This window comes from Argentina silus (genome assembly GCF_951799395.1).
Source record: "Argentina silus genome assembly, chromosome: 3".
Classification (NCBI taxonomy): domain Eukaryota; kingdom Metazoa; phylum Chordata; class Actinopteri; order Argentiniformes; family Argentinidae; genus Argentina; species Argentina silus.
This window is the reverse complement of record NC_139657.1, coordinates 31,565,549-31,581,527: the sequence shown is the minus strand read 5'-3', so window position 1 is coordinate 31,581,527 and position 15,979 is coordinate 31,565,549. Positions and strand designations below refer to the sequence as shown.

At 39.6% G+C, this 15,979-nt stretch overlaps 1 pseudogene across 1 annotated transcript in view; it reads left to right on the top strand.

Annotated features, from left to right (window-relative positions):
- LOC310802306 (cytochrome P450 3A27-like) overlaps positions 1-15,979 on the top strand; it is a 230,779-nt pseudogene that overhangs the window by 15,847 nt on the left and 198,953 nt on the right. The window lies entirely within an intron of this gene.

Genomic DNA, 15,979 nt, shown 5'->3' with positions numbered 1-15,979 from the left:
AGATTCAACTTTATTGTCATTGTGCAGAGTACAAGTACAGAGACAACGAAATGCAGTTAGCGTCTAACCAGAAGTGCAAAAAAGCAGAAAAGTGCAATGTGAACAATATATACAGGTAGAGCAGTATAAGCAATATATGAGCAGTATAAGTAGTGCAGTATAAGCAGTATATGAGCAGTATAAGTAGTGCAGTATAAGCAATATATGTATTAACAGTAACATTATAAGCAGAATAAATATAGAATGCAGTATGAACAGTATAAGCAGTATATGAGCTGTATAAGTAGTGCAGTTACCAATGTATTGGGTCTATCTATGGGTATCGTAGTGCAGCAGTAGTCAAAATGTACCTGCATTTTATCGGTTGAAGTGCCATCTCATCTGTCATAAGATTTGACTTGTAAAACTGAAAAGTAGGATACAACTAATAGCCTAAATGTATAAACACAGACCACAACCAAAAAACAACATGGGAAAATCGTTTACGCATCCTCTGCAGCAGGAACAGTGCAGAGAAAAAGTATGTACAGTAAACCCCATAACTGAATACACTTCATACGCTTCAGCGCGACACAGAACGCCTATACTGCAACAAAGTAAAAAGATGAGACAGACACGTGTCTTCAATAACTTGCATGTTTAATCAAAATACAAGCATTCGGCACATCGTTAACTTGTAGGAAAGTTTAATCAGGTTTTATCAATTGTATTATTTTAAATGTGAAATAAATATCATCAGTGCAGAGGCTATAACACACTACAAAAGTCACATTAAATCACGGAAAGTAGGCTAGGCTAATTAACGGAACTATATGAATATACAGCCCGAGCCCAGTCCAGGGTTCTGAAAGCAACAAGTAAGTGTGCCCATCAACTGTCTAGATATTAGGCCTATACGTAACATTTAGTCCTCCACTTTATATCACAGGTAGTATAACGTTTAAAATGACTACAAAACAAAAGCAATATAGTCTACAGTGAACGGCGCATTGTCCATTTGTCATACATGTCCAAACAGACCTGCTCACTTGAATAGGAAAGTAGCGCGGCGGTTCGTTGCTTCAGCAAACCTCTCGATGACTTTACTGTTGAAATCCATCTGTCCCTGGATCAATGCATTTTCAATGGAAATCATGTCAAGGCCGTTCAGTCGCTGGTGTCTGTTCTGTTCTGACAGATGTATAATGTCTTTGAATCCAGCCGATGCCCACATAGTCTCCACCAAAAATCATACATGGGAAACAGAACAGCGCATGTTTCGAGGTGGTAGCGGTTAGCCATCTCTTTTTGTCAAACCATTCCTGTTGGCCCTAAACGTTTTATCTCCAACTTCTCTTCCAAAGGCAATGTACTAAACCGCATGGTCAACAAATAATCTACACGATTCATTGTGAAAACTTTAGCTAGCTAGCATTAGCGATAGACGTACAGTAGATGAACTGAATTGCTTTATGATTATTTCCTGTCATGTCAGACCACGTTAACGACATTAGCGTTTAATAGTTTTTCGCCACCTGTTGCTAGGCAGAATTCATACCCAATATAATTTGCGTGAGGTTTTTCCTGCTTACGCCAAACACGCTCACTTTGTTCCCCTCGCAACGATGGGGCAGAGTGCTCCGCTGCCCCACAGCAGAAAGACGGGACAGGGAGCGCAGTCCGCACACACTAGTAATTACTAGTAATTAGTAATTACTCCAAAAACAGCACTATACGGATTATGAGTCAAGTTTTATATATTTATACACACCAATTTCACCATTTAATCTATTTTGTATTAAATATAAAATACTTATTATTATTACTAATAAAAAATATGACTAATAATTGTTTCGTATTTGTAATGTACTTTATGAGACTTTATGTTTGTAATGTACTTTATAAAGAAAAAAACCCTGTATATCCCCAAATTTGATTCTATGCAATATGTTTTTTCAAATGTTGTATTTGTCTTGTAGGCTACTTTTGTGTAAGCCGTATATTGTGGGTAAAATGCACTATAAATTCAAATGAACTTAAACTTAAATGTGTATTGCAGTGGAATCCTAACTCGAGATCCGCGTGTAAATCGAATCAATTTCCCATTGACATGAATGCAAGATTTACGCGCGCGGATTTAGAGTTAGGATTCCACCCAAAATGCGTTGCCATTGGTATCATTATGACGTTGATATGTACACAGAATTGAGAATGTTCTGCAATAATACACAAAGTTCTTGAACTTTTAGTTCAGTGGCATAACGAGCTAAGACGCAACCTGAACCTGTGCAATCAGTATTACCAGAGTGAGATATAAAGAGATTATAACCGGAAGATTCGGCGCTTATACACAGCCTACTGACTGAGGTAGGCTAATGTAGGCCAGAGATGTAGTATAGTTGACATATAGTATAGTTTTATAACACTTGTATTTGTAAATACTTGAGACGGCATAGGCCGACTACCTTTACAGCATTTGGACAAGGGACGCGTAAAAATGTCACTGAGAGATATCTGTCACTAGGAGATGATATTCCCATTAAGTCGAATTCAGCGTTGGATATTTCTATATGCCTAAAAACTCACATCTTTAGAAAGGCCTTCCTTTAGGTCCTGTCCTCTTGTTGTTGTTAGTGTTTTGTTTGTGGTTTTGTTTGTGTGTCTATTGCACTCAACTGCACAGGCTTTGAAATTGTCGGCTACAAATGAAAAACACATTCCAAATCAAATATATTTTTTATTATTATTATGAGAGACCTAAATGCATGAATTGAATTAGGGCTATTTTAATTTTGCCGAGGTCTTCTGCTTATTAGCCTATAGGCTCCTACCTGTACCAGGCCGATTCCAGTTAATAAAATGTGCCCATTATATGGCCACTGATATTTGACCTGTTGGCCACAATTGCAGGCTATATTTCAAGGCGTGTCAACAAACATAGCCAGCCAACCCACACTGGAAGCTTTTGCTGACTCTAACATAGGCCTCTGACAGGACCAAGTCACTTCGAACCATTGCATCGAACGCTGATAAGAGTTGTTAGGCAGTGAATTACCATGATAGTCATTCCAAACCCATTATGACGCCAGCCGAACGCACATTATAGATAATAACATTTCTTTGCTGCCAATCGGTGTACTGGTATTTGTTGACTGATTCAGAAGGGCAAACTCAAAGATTGTTATCCCATTCTCATTTGGGGAATCTTTCTGACATTCCTGTTGCATTATAGTATGGGTGTGTGGAGATTATTTCAATCATTTTTGTTTGTGTTCTATCTACTGTAGGTGCATAAAAACAATGGAGGTGAAAATATATATGAGTATTGAGGATATCAGGAAGGAGCATGAGAGGATTAAGACAGAGAAGGCAGAGTTTGAGAAAAAGATAGAGGAATATGAGAAACAAAAGAGAAGGGACCAAAAAGTTAGGCAGAGGGAGGAGGAGATCCTGGTCAGAAAGGCAGAAAGACTGCAGGAGGACAGGAATGAGTTCAATAGGGAGAGGGAGGAGATGATAAGTGGGATCAAGATCCTCATGATGGAGAATGAGAAAGAGAAGGAGTCCTCAAAGGAGATACTTAGAAAGGCTGAGAAGGCAGAGGCAGAGTTAAATATGATGAGGAAGGAGAGCGTGAAAATCCAAAGAGACGGGCAGAAGGTGGAGCAAGAAATGCTCAGGATGTGGAAGGAGAAGGAGACATTTCTCAAGGCCAAGAAACAGATGGAGAAAGAGATGGAGAAAAATATGGTGGCAGTCAAGAGGAGAGAGGCCCTGGTGATGGAGGCCGAAGAAAGACTTAAACTGAGCAAGGAAAAAGAGAAGGAAGAGCAGGAGAAGGAGACCTCAAAGGAGATGCTTAGAAAGACAGAGAAGGTCGGAGCAGAGTTGCAAATGATAAAGAAGGAGTGGATGAAAATCAAAAGAGACGGGCAGAAGGTGGAGCAAGAAATGCTCGGGATGTGGAAGGAGAAGGAGACATTTCTCAAGGCCAAGAAACAGATGGAAAAAGAAATGGAGGCAGTCAAGAGGAGAGAGGCCCTGGTGATGGAGGCCGAAGAAAGACTTAAACTGAGCCAGGAAAAGGAGAAGCTAGAGCAGGAAAAGGAGACCTCAATGGAGATGCTTAGAAAGACAGAGAAGGTCAGAGCAGAGTTGAAAATGATAAAGAAGGAGTGGATGAAAATCAAAAGAGACGGGCAGGATGTGGAGCGAGAAATGCTCAAGATGTGGAAGGAGAAGGAGACATTTAAAAAGGATAAGAAACAGATGGAGAAAGAGATAGAGGCCATCAAGAGGAGAGAGGCCCTGGTGATGGTGGCTGAAGAAAGAGCGAAACAGAGTCTGGAAAAAGAGAAGCTAGAACAGGAGAGGGAGACATTGAAGAAGGTGAGCATGGTGACGATTAGAGAGATGGTAGAGAACCTATAGACTAAGTAGATGAAGGTGATTGTTGCTAGTTTTACTATAGCATTTAGTCCATGACCTTCAACTCTCAGTTGAATTTGTCCAATTCTTGTCTCACCTTGCACTCCCCTCTGATGTTACTTTTTTAATTTCAGATGAACGATGGCTCCAGATATGCCCCAACCCTCATGTTCTCGTTGAGAGCGACTCCTCTGATGGCTCAGCTGGTACACAATCAGGCAAACCAGGGGACGAGCCTTTCTGTCAAAAGCCTTGTTGATGTGGCCCTGGCTGAGAGCGTGTGGGGGTGCAGAGATAAGACAGGGGACTGCACATGCCGACACTGTTAGCCTGGAAACCTCAACGCAATTGGCTGCTATTTAGGGATACATAGCAAATCAATTTATATAGTTGTCTTAAGTTCAATAAATTAAGTTGAACATTAAATTAAATTGACTTCCTTTCTCTACCACTGTGACTGCTTGTGGCATTTATTATTATAGAAAGTCTTACTTGTGATGACCGTGTTGTATGTAGCTGAAGATGAATGTAGCTATTTTTTTAAGTCGCTCTGGATAAGAGCTTCTGCTAAATTACTCAAACGTAGGCCTAAAGTACATCCGTAAAATAATGTATCCATTTCCTGTTAACCATCTCTAAACCCTAGATGGCAGTATTTACTCTTACACCAGAAACGTGACCAGTTTCACGTGTGGATGCAGAAGAAATAGCCTCCCAATCTGTTTCTGCAAGGAACTTCTAATTTATGGATTCTGTACATTGTTTTATGTTGAGAGTCTTGTCAAGTCTGAATATCTTAGAATTGGGGTTTGTCCTCTACCTCCAAATATAAACGAGGACAATCCCTTTGTTTTTCATACAGGTACCACTATTGTATGTATTTCTATAATCTATGTTTCTATTACTTTACCATACTATGAAACTAATTGAATATGTTTTTAAGCGTCCAAAAAGCATTGATACCATTTCCAAGCACTCCAAGAATCATTTTGCGTTGCTGCTGCAGCAGCCGCGCAATGTCAACACTTTAGACACGCACTGGTGTAGCATGTAACATTAAAATCCATCAACTTCATATCACACCATTGATGATTGGTGAACTTGTTGGATCAGTTAAGGCCTGTGCCAGAAATCAGTAGACACACCAATCACACAATGGGACTATAACAGGCACATACAGTGCATTCTGAAAGTATTCAGACCCCTTCACTTTTTCCGTATTATGTTATGTTACAGCCTTATTCAAAAATAGATGAAATTATTTTTTTTCCTCATTAATCTACACACAATACGCAATAAGGTGCTTCAACAAAAAACGTAAAGGGTCTGAATACGTATGTAAAGGTGATATTTCAGTTTTTTATTTTGAATAAATTAGCAACAATTTCTAAAAACCTGTTTTTGCTTTGTCATTATGGGGTATTGTGTGTAGATTGATGAGGAAAAAGGCTGTAACATCACAAAATGTGGAAAAAGTGAAGGGGTATGAATACTTTCCGAGAGCACTGTATTTACATCTTGATTCACATAATCACACCTCGTACACACTTGCAAGTGATAGCAACGCCTATCACCTGTCCCAATAAAGGGATGCTACAAGCGCGCCATTTCATCCTTTCCACTCTTCACTCTCTGACTGTCTGAAGTGTACTGTAGTTGTGTTGTTGTAGCTGGGTACACCTCAGCCTATGATTCTCATGGGGCGTTAGTTTGAAAAGTGTATTGTAGTTGTGTTGTTGTAGCTGGCTACACCTCAGCCTATGATTCTCACGGGGCGTTAGGTTGAAAAGTGTACTGTAGTTGTGTTGTTGTAGCTGGCTACACCTCAGCCCATGATTCTCATGGGGCATTAGGTTGAAAAGTGTACTGTAGTTGTCTTGTTGTAGCTGGCTACACCTCAGCCTATGATTCTCACGGGGCGTTAGATTGTCTCTGATAGAATCTTACGGTTCAGCTCAACGACGATTTTCACCTTCTGAGCACCTGTTAACTCTCTGAGCTAGCAGGCTAACCTGTGAGCTCTCAATTCTTTGTTATTGTTGAACCCTAGCTCGACGATAATTCCTCAGGTTATTATTAGAACTTGCAAGGTCACATGTGTAGGCTACAGCTAGCACTTGGGACGGACGGCTAACTAAGTTACTTGTTGTTTCCGGACAGCTGAGAACCTTGGCTAGCTTTGACAAGGTAATATTGAGAAATATTAGCACCCTGTTTGCAGGAGGGTTGGTCAGCTTGTGTTTGTAGCCCTAGGACTACTGAGCACTTTCTAGTAATTAATAATTTACTAGCTAGTTACCTCGTATAATGATCTGGAACATACCAGTTCTCTCTGGTGTGGGACCACCATATCTAACTATGCGGGTACCAGTTCCCTGTGGTAGCACGTGGGTGTAGCAATGCTGAGGTGTGCTGATATTGTACCTGTTTGTTGCATAGTGCGCTGTATCTAAACTAACCCCACAACTAAGTCAACTAATAAACATGGGCTACGCATATCTTAAACATGCCTGTGTGTGTGTGTGTGTGTGTGTGTGTGTGTGTGTGTGTGTGCGTGCGTGCGTGCGTGCGTGCGTGCGTGCGTGCGTGTGTGCTTGCGTACATGTGTTTTTTCGGGGATGCAGAGAAAGTCTTCCAGCTGTTCCAATGAGTACATCCATCCATCCATCCATCCATACATAGACCTATGCATTTAATTCTGGTTTGTTTATAACTAAGAGGAAGACACATTTATCATCTGTTAGAAATTATTTTTATAAAAACAGTTTATTATTGCTATAATAAAAATACATTACTGCAGTGTGCTAAATTTACTAATGTGATGGCCTGTTGACAAATGAGCGATGGATCAAGCATTAGTCCCATAGTACGTTGAATTAATACATGGAGAGGTTAAGCCAGGTCATCAAGAAAGATGTTGCAACACACGCTTACACAAAGAGCTATAGTGGAATAGTACCAGGCTAGGGAGGATAGGCTAGGGAGGACATACCAGAGTAGGTGTCTTATCTCTTACAGAGTGCTGACTCCGCAGCTGGGATGAATGGTGTGATCAGCCCGTGAACAACAAGGGATGCCAAGTCTAAACCATGGTTCCTCCCCAACCAAATAGCCAATCACAATCATTTTGTATACTGTAAATACTTTGTTTGACTGTTTGAATGCATCCAATTTTGGAGGGTTGGTTACAGATTAACAGCTTGCTGACTGTGATTTTCATCGCCAAAAGTGGTCCTTGTACAAGCCTAGAATTCTGACATGTAAATAAATAGCTAAAAGTAAGAAGTAGTTTGTCTTCTCTTCAAATAAAGAACACGTTTTCTCACACATCAAAAACCACTAGTTATCATCAAAAAGGATGGTCACAGTTTGCTAAAAAAGAGTACCTAAAAAGCCTGCAGAGGTCTCGTAAAAGGTATTGTGGACAGATAAGATGAATATTATCATGGACTAGAGTGACAAAAGTTTGGAGAAAAAAGGATCTGCCCAAGATTTACAGCATACCACCTCATCTGTGAAACATGGTGCAGGGGGTGTTAGGTGTGGGCATGTATAGTTGCCATTAGAACTTGCTAACTTGTCTTAATTGATGATTGTACCTGCTGACGGCAGCAGCAGAATGTATTCTGAAGTGCACAGAAACATCTTGTCTGCTTGAGTGCAAGCAAATGCCTCCAAATGCATTGGATGGAGCCACACCATACAATAAAACAATGACCCAAAACACTGCCATAGCAACTAGTGGAAAGATCTTGATTGGCCAAGTCAACCTTCAGATTAAAATTCAATTGAACATGCATTACATTTCCCTAATGATAAGAATTTAGGCAAAAAGACCTCAAAACAAACAACAACTAAAGATGGCTGCAGTACAGGCCTAGCAGAGCATCACCAAAGAAGATGCCCAGCGTCTGGTGGAGTTAGTGGTTTGCAGACTTCAGGCAGTTATTGTCCACTAAATACTAGTGGATTGTCCACTAAATACTAAACATGACTGCTTCATTTGGACATTTGATAAGTCTGTCCCATTACTTTTGGGTACACTGAAATAGGGGGATTATGCATAAAAAGTGATCCAAACGTTTGATAAATCCGAACGTTTGATAAAGTTCTTCATAACGAACATCAGGGAGATGTGACCAGAGAGGTGGTGAGTGGATCCTGGCTATAAGGGCACACTCTTGCCAACACACATTCTGGTGTGACATGTGGGATGTCTTATTGATCTATGTTGCTTTGGCTGTCTCCATGTGTGGATCATTGTAATCAGGGGTGGGGCTGGCCTTTTAAACACCTGTGCTTTGTTTCATTCAGGGAAAACAAAGAGATTTTTAACATTTCTTTTAAAGAGACAACACACATTTTCTGCCATGCCTCTGTCAATTGATTTGGCTTTAATCAATGGTTTCTTCTTGATGTTGTGTACATGTTTTCATGCCAATGTCACCTTTCAGAGGAAATCAAGGAACCTATCCAGATCTGATGTCATATTAGATGAGTCAAACCCTGTCAGAACATAGTTTGCTTTTGCTAGATTCTTTTCTTTTCTTTTGTCTAGTATTGGTATACATGGTCGAAATTATGCACTCATATTTAGTATTTGGTCGACAATACTTTGTATGCAATAACCGTCTGGGACCCATTGACCCCACCAGGTGCTGGGTATCTTCTCTGGTGATATTCTGCCAGGCCAGCCATCTTCAGTTTTTGAGGTGTTTTTGCCCAAAATCTTACCATCAGAAAATGAAATGCATGTTCAATAGGATTTAAATCCAAACATTGACATGGCCAGTCAAGAACTTTCCACTTTTTCGCCCTGAAAATCTCCCTAGCTCCAATGGCAGTATGTTTTGGGTCATTGTCTTACTGTATGATGAAGCGCCATCCAATGAATTTGGAAGCATTGCTTTTACTCGACCAGACAAGATATTTCTGTACACTTCAGAATATATTCTGCTGCTGCTGTCAGCAGTAACATCATCAATTATGATAAGTTAGCAAGTTCTAGTGGCAGCTATACATGCCCAAACCATAGCATCCCCTCCACCATGTTTCACAGATGAGATGGTATGCTGTAAACCTTGGGCAGATCCTTTTTTCTCCAAACTTTCCTCTTGCAATCACTCTGATAATATTCATCTTATCTGTCCACAAGACTTTTTTCCACAACTCTGCAGGCTTTTTAGGTACCTCTTAGCAAACTGTAACCTGACTATCCTTTTTAAGAATAACTAGTGGTTTGCATCTTGCAGTGAAGCCTCAGCCATTTGCGATTGCTGAGCTCATCAGTGCTTGATTTTGGCAAGTCTAAGGTTTTGACTATGTTTCAGATTTTTCAGCTTTCACCATTTGTCAATTCCTTTGCTATTGTAATGTATCTAACACCTTGTCCTTTGTTGGGAATGATATTTAAGGAGAGGGACAGCGAGATATTCTTTGAGTTTTGGGTTAGGCCCATCACGGGCATCATTCTCCCGCGTTGTCCTTGACGCACGTTAACGTATGGTTAAAACTTACAGACGTATGTTGTTTTAAATTGTGTTAAATTGGTTATTTTGTTGATACTCTATTCTCATTCTTCCTATGGGCATTAATGTGATGTTGTGCGCTCGATAAAGGTTCTGTTAATCAGGGCTGGCTCTAGCCATTTTGGTGCCCAAGCATTTTTCCTTCTTTTGCATTATCAAATGTCTAAATTAAGCACTCATGTTTAGTATTTGGTCCCCAATCCTTTGTATGCAAAGGTGCAAAAGTCTGTGACCCATGGACCCAACCAGACGCTGGGTATCTTCTCTGGTAATGCTCTGCCAGACCTATGTTGCAGTGACTGTTGTTGTTTTTTTAGGATGTTTTGCCCTAAGTCTCCTCTTGAGCAAATGAAATGCATGTTCTATAGGATTTAAATCTGGAGACTGACTTGGCCAGTCAACAACTTTCCACTTTTTGGCCCTGAAAAATTCCCTAGTTCCTATGGCAGTATGTTTTGGGTCATTGTCCTGCTGTATGATGAAATGCCGTCCAATGAGTTTGGAGCCATTTACTTGTACTTGGACTGACAAGATGTAAATTAATGATTCTCAATTATGGTGAGCATTCTTTGGTTATCCACTGGAAGTCTTCCTTGGCCTACTAGGTAATTTGCAATTTCTGAGCTCACCAGTGCTTTCTTTCCTTTTAATGAAGTTAAATGAAGTTCCAAACTGTTGATTTTGGTAGGTTTAAGGTTTTGGCTATGTTTATTTTTTTTCTGATATTTCAGCATCATAATGGCTTCCCTGACTTTTAATAACATCTCTTTGGTCCTCATGTTGACAAGACACCAATAGCAGACTGCACAAATTATGTGACGGAACACACCTGACGAACACACTTGTCAAGCCAATTGTCCTATCACTTTTGTGTAGCCTGAAATAGGGGGATTATGCATAAAAGTGTTGTAATTTCTGAATGATAAACCAATATGTACATCAAATAAAAAATAAAAATCTCTACGTTTTTATTTCAAATCCAAACAGAAGAAAAAATGCTTCACTGTCCCATTACTTACGCAGGGTACTGTATAACCTTCTGTGGAAAGGGTTCTACATGGAACCCAAAAGGTTTCTTCAAAGGGACAGTGGAAGAAGAACCCTTTTTGGTTCTAGGTAGCACTTTTTCAAAGAGTGCAGGATCTGTGATGGGTCTGTCTGTCTCTATCTACGGTATATTTGCTTGAATGCCACAGCCTATTTAAGTATTGTTGCTGACCATGTGCATCCCTTCATGGCCACAATTTACCCACCTTCTAATGGCTACTTCCAGCATGATAATGCACCATGTCACAAAGCAAAAGTCGTCTTAAACTGGTTTCATGAACATGACAATGAGTTCAGTGTTCTTCAGTGGCCTTCCTTGTCACCGGATCTGAATCCAATAGAACACCTTTGGGATGTGGCAAAACGGGAGATTCACATCTTGAAAGTGCACCTGAAAAATGTGCAGGAATTGCGTGATGCAATCATGTCATCATGGACCAGAATCTCAAAGGAATCAATGTCACGAAGAATTGAAGCTGTTTTGAGAGCAAAGGGAGGCTCTACCCAGTATTAGTATAGTGTTCCTAATAAAGTGTTGGGTGAGTGTATATCTAACTATCTTTGTTTTTGCTGGTCTGTAGGATCTATGATGGCCGTCAGCCCGTCCTGTGTATCATGGACACAGCCATGATCAAAACCATCCTCATCAAGGAATGCTACTCCCTTTTCACTAACAGGAGGGTAATACGCTAAATTGAAGTTGTTGTATGGGGAAAAAAACATAAGGGCTTATTAAATAGATAATATCATTGTTATTATAGCATTATTAATATTCGGTTAATTTTGCAGTATATAATCATTGTTATTTTTCTAGAATTTCTATCTCAACGGGCCTCTGTATGACGCCGTGTTTATCGCTGAGGATGATACATGGAGACGGATCCGCAGTGTCCTGTCTCCCTCCTTCACCAGTGGGCGGATCAAAGAGGTACAGTCCCATCTCTCCTCTCCTTCTTTTATTCATTCCAACAACACAAATAAATGAATGACTAACAACTCTGACGTGTGTGTGTGTGTGTTTATGTGATTTGTACTATGTGTATAGTGTGTATTCATTGTTGTTTGTTGTTGTGTGAAGCAGCAACTTTAATTGTCCAAGACAAATTTCCATCCGGGACAATAAAGTATATTTAATCTTATCTTAGATAAGTTCAGTGGTCAGATGACAGAGTATAGAATAATAGTTCATCTTTGGAGTCACTTATTCCTTGACTATATACATAATGTATCCTGTATGAATGTATATTCTCAGGCTATATAAACATTAAAATAATTCCTGTTTCAAACATGATATTAACCCATGTTTTGCACATATTAATCCATGTATCAATCATCATATTTTTCCATGTATCCTTCCCAACTCAGATGTTCGGGATCATGAAGCAGCACTCTGGTAATTTGGTCAGCAATCTGAAGAAGACGGCCGATAACGAAGAGCCCATTGAACTAAAAGAGTGAGTATTTCTCTCCGAGAAGATAAGGTGAATTTGTAATTTCAGTGAACCAATTTTGTGGTTGTGGTTCTGGTGGTCAAAGATTGTGTGGTTGTGTTCCAGGTTCTTTGGACCATACAGTATGGATAAGGTCGTCAGCACTTCATTCAGTGTCGACATCGACTCCCTCCACAACCCCTCTGACCCCTTTGTGACCAACATCAAGAAAATGCTCAAGTTTGACATCTTCAGCCCACTGTTCCTCACAGTCGGTACAACTGCCCCCATATAGCTTTCAGTCTAAATCATTTTGTGCTCAATAAATGAAGCTATCGAATTCATTGATTAGACTGACATACACTGTGGAAACACTCTATGAGACCACCAGTAGCTCTCTGTCCTTCCTGGCCTACAATCTGGCAACCAGCCCTCACATCATGACCAAGCTGCAGGAGGAGATAGACACTGTGTTTCCCAACAAGGTAACCCCTCTGCAGACTCCTATATAGTACTATTCATGTGGAACAGGAAATATGATAGTGACAGTATTTTAGAGGGTACTGATGAGTGTGTAACCCCTGTGCACTGCAGACTCCTACAGTATCTATTACTATTGCTTTGGAACAGATGGTTAGATAGGTGACAGTATTTTGCAGTATGCTAATGTGTCTGTAGCATCCCTGTGCAGACTTCTGCCCAGTGCTATTCATTTGAAACAGGAAGTAGATAGGTGTTGTTGGAATCTTCAGAATAGTTAAAAGGCCAGTACCTGAGGACCTGAGGGATCTACAGGGTATATACCTTAAAAGCATGTCTGACATGCAGTGGTGTGCGTGACCATAGAGTGATTTCTAAACTAATACAATCATCTTAAAATAAATTATAAAACTAACAGGTTATCAGTGCAGAGACTTGTATGATATGTGCTCTCCATCTGACTCGTGCTGCTGCATTCTGTATCATTTGCCAAGAGCTTTCTTTGGTCGACCAGACAGGAGAGTGTTACAGTAATCAAGGCTGCTAGTAATACAAGCATGCATTCGTCTCTCAGTGTCAGCCTGGGAGAGGAAAGGTTGCACCTTTACAGCTGTGTTCTGTAAAGGTCCATGTAATATTCAACCTTTTTAAAAGCTTCCTAAAGGTTGTAATGACTATCTTTAATCGGTAGCGATCAGGGAACGAGATCCCTTGAAATAAATATTTCATTTACAAACGCTGTTTTGGTTCGGAAAACACGCTTTTTAAAATGGAGTGTCCTACCTGGACACTCGGTTTGCATATAAACATGTTGTTACTGCCAGGGGTGTTCTAGGGGAGTGGACTCACCTTTCTGTCTCTGAGGGCTGCCTCTTCCAATCGTGTGCGCATGCAGAAACACAACAGCTAATGTCCAACACTGCAAGTTCATTTCGGGGGGTTATATTATTATAAGGGAGGATGTTGTCGTTTGGACAACTTCAGACAGAATTTCTCCACGATGGCAGATTTCCGACAAACTTACTTACTCTTCTTTAAGTGATACAAATATGTTTTAGTCACATTCTTGATATGGGTTTCAAAATTAAGATCTGAGTCAATGGTGACACCTCTGTTTTTTGCCTGGTGCTTAGTGTTACTGTAAGTAGAAGTGTCTTTAAGTATGCAGACAGTTTCTCTCTTTCGGTTTTTGCTCCAATGACTAGTTCTGTGACATCCATATGTCCGCAATGCATTTCACCAGGAAATCAATCAAACTGTTTGACTGGTGCTACAGAGTCGATAGTTGCCCTTAGTTTGGTGTTGAAGCTGGTTACTAAATCATTATCACAGGAGGAAGCTGTTGATGGTGTACTATTCATATTCATCATCATGAATCTCATCTGCTCAGCGACATGGCTAGATAAAGAGGATGCAACAGGAGTAAGACCCTTTGTAATCACTAGGTCCAGGGTGTGGCAGTGGTTATGGGTGAGCCCAGTAACTCACTGAATAAAGTCCGTAGAATTCAAGAGATTCATCAAATCCATGGCTGTCGAGTCAGTCTCATTGTCCACATGTAGGTTAAAATCACCAATGATAATAATCTTAGCATAATTTGAATGAAAGGTAGATGGGCCTTGGATGAAACCGTGATCTTTACATTTCTCATCCTTGTCATCAGGTGTCTTTATCACTCATTACTGTGCAACAGGAGGCTGATGGAGGTAGAAATGGGAGGACAGCTCATTGTAATTAGAGCTTGACAGATATATCTGATATTGGCCTTAAAGAAATATCTGAAGAGTTATTCACCATGTTATATATAATATAGAGGAAACTGGACAGCACTTATTATGGATCATTTAACACAATTACACATGACACAACTGTGTTAACAGAGACACAATACGTCCTGCTCCTGTACATGTTTGTATATACTGTACATTTTCCCCTATGTCTGCTAAGGGCTTCACTGCTTTTTCCACTGTTTATGTGGCACATAGGATATTTATATGTAATTGGCCACTTACGTAAATGGGCGATTCTTAGACTACGGGCACTTTCATGTCCTTTGATCATATTTTATAAAAAAAAAAAAAAAAAAAGGGAATATTCACACTTTCATAGTTATCTTTACAATGAAAGTACTTTAGGAACTTTTTACCGGTAGTCTATGATGATTTTTTCACCTTTTTCAACATCGTTATAGATGCAAATATTGCTGTTTTGTGCCTGTCCCACACCCAGACTTCTGATCTTCAATAATGAAAATGAAGTGTAAAAAAATGATTTATCTATTTTTTTTAAATGTGACTGAATAAAGTATCAGTAAAATAATCAACACATAATTGGGGTATTTAAGGTCAAACAACTATTTATGTGATTTTATATACAAAATGTAGTTGTCCCACAGTATTGCCATCATTTCCACCACAACACTGTAATGTCCCTTTAAAAGGTTTGTGTGAAAGATGGTTTGGGTAGTTTCTATGGAGATGAACAGTTACATCACAGCACATGTCTGATATGGAGGATATTTTGGATTTCTTCACCAACTTTTGAAGAAAACTCAAGGTAAATATTGCTTGAAATGAAAATATTTTTATTGTATGTCATTTCCAAACATGACGTAACATCAATTGAGTTTGTAAATAAATCGATTTTTTAACGTACATAGATGTATTTTGCATGCATGAAATGCTAGGTACCAATTCATAGCTAATCTGTGATGCTAGCTTGGATTTTTTTACAAAATACTGTAAGAATGTCATTTCCACCTCCGTCATTTCCAACACATTACCTTCTTGGGTGGAAATGACAAAGGTGAGGTTGAAATTACATTTATGCTTACAAGGTGCAATTCATAGATTGTGAGGCTACATATGTGTAATTTATTTATTAAAATGTACAATGTTAATGTTTTATTCAAATGCATATTTGTTGAAATGCATTTTCATCTATTTTTAAGATGCCACGGACCTCTCTGCAGAAAGGTCTCAGGCCTATAGGGACAGAATAAAAGAGGACCCTGTCAAATATGAAGAGCGACTGAAAAGAGACAGGGAGAGATACCTGAGGAAAAAAGAAAGAGGGGTTGACCCAGAA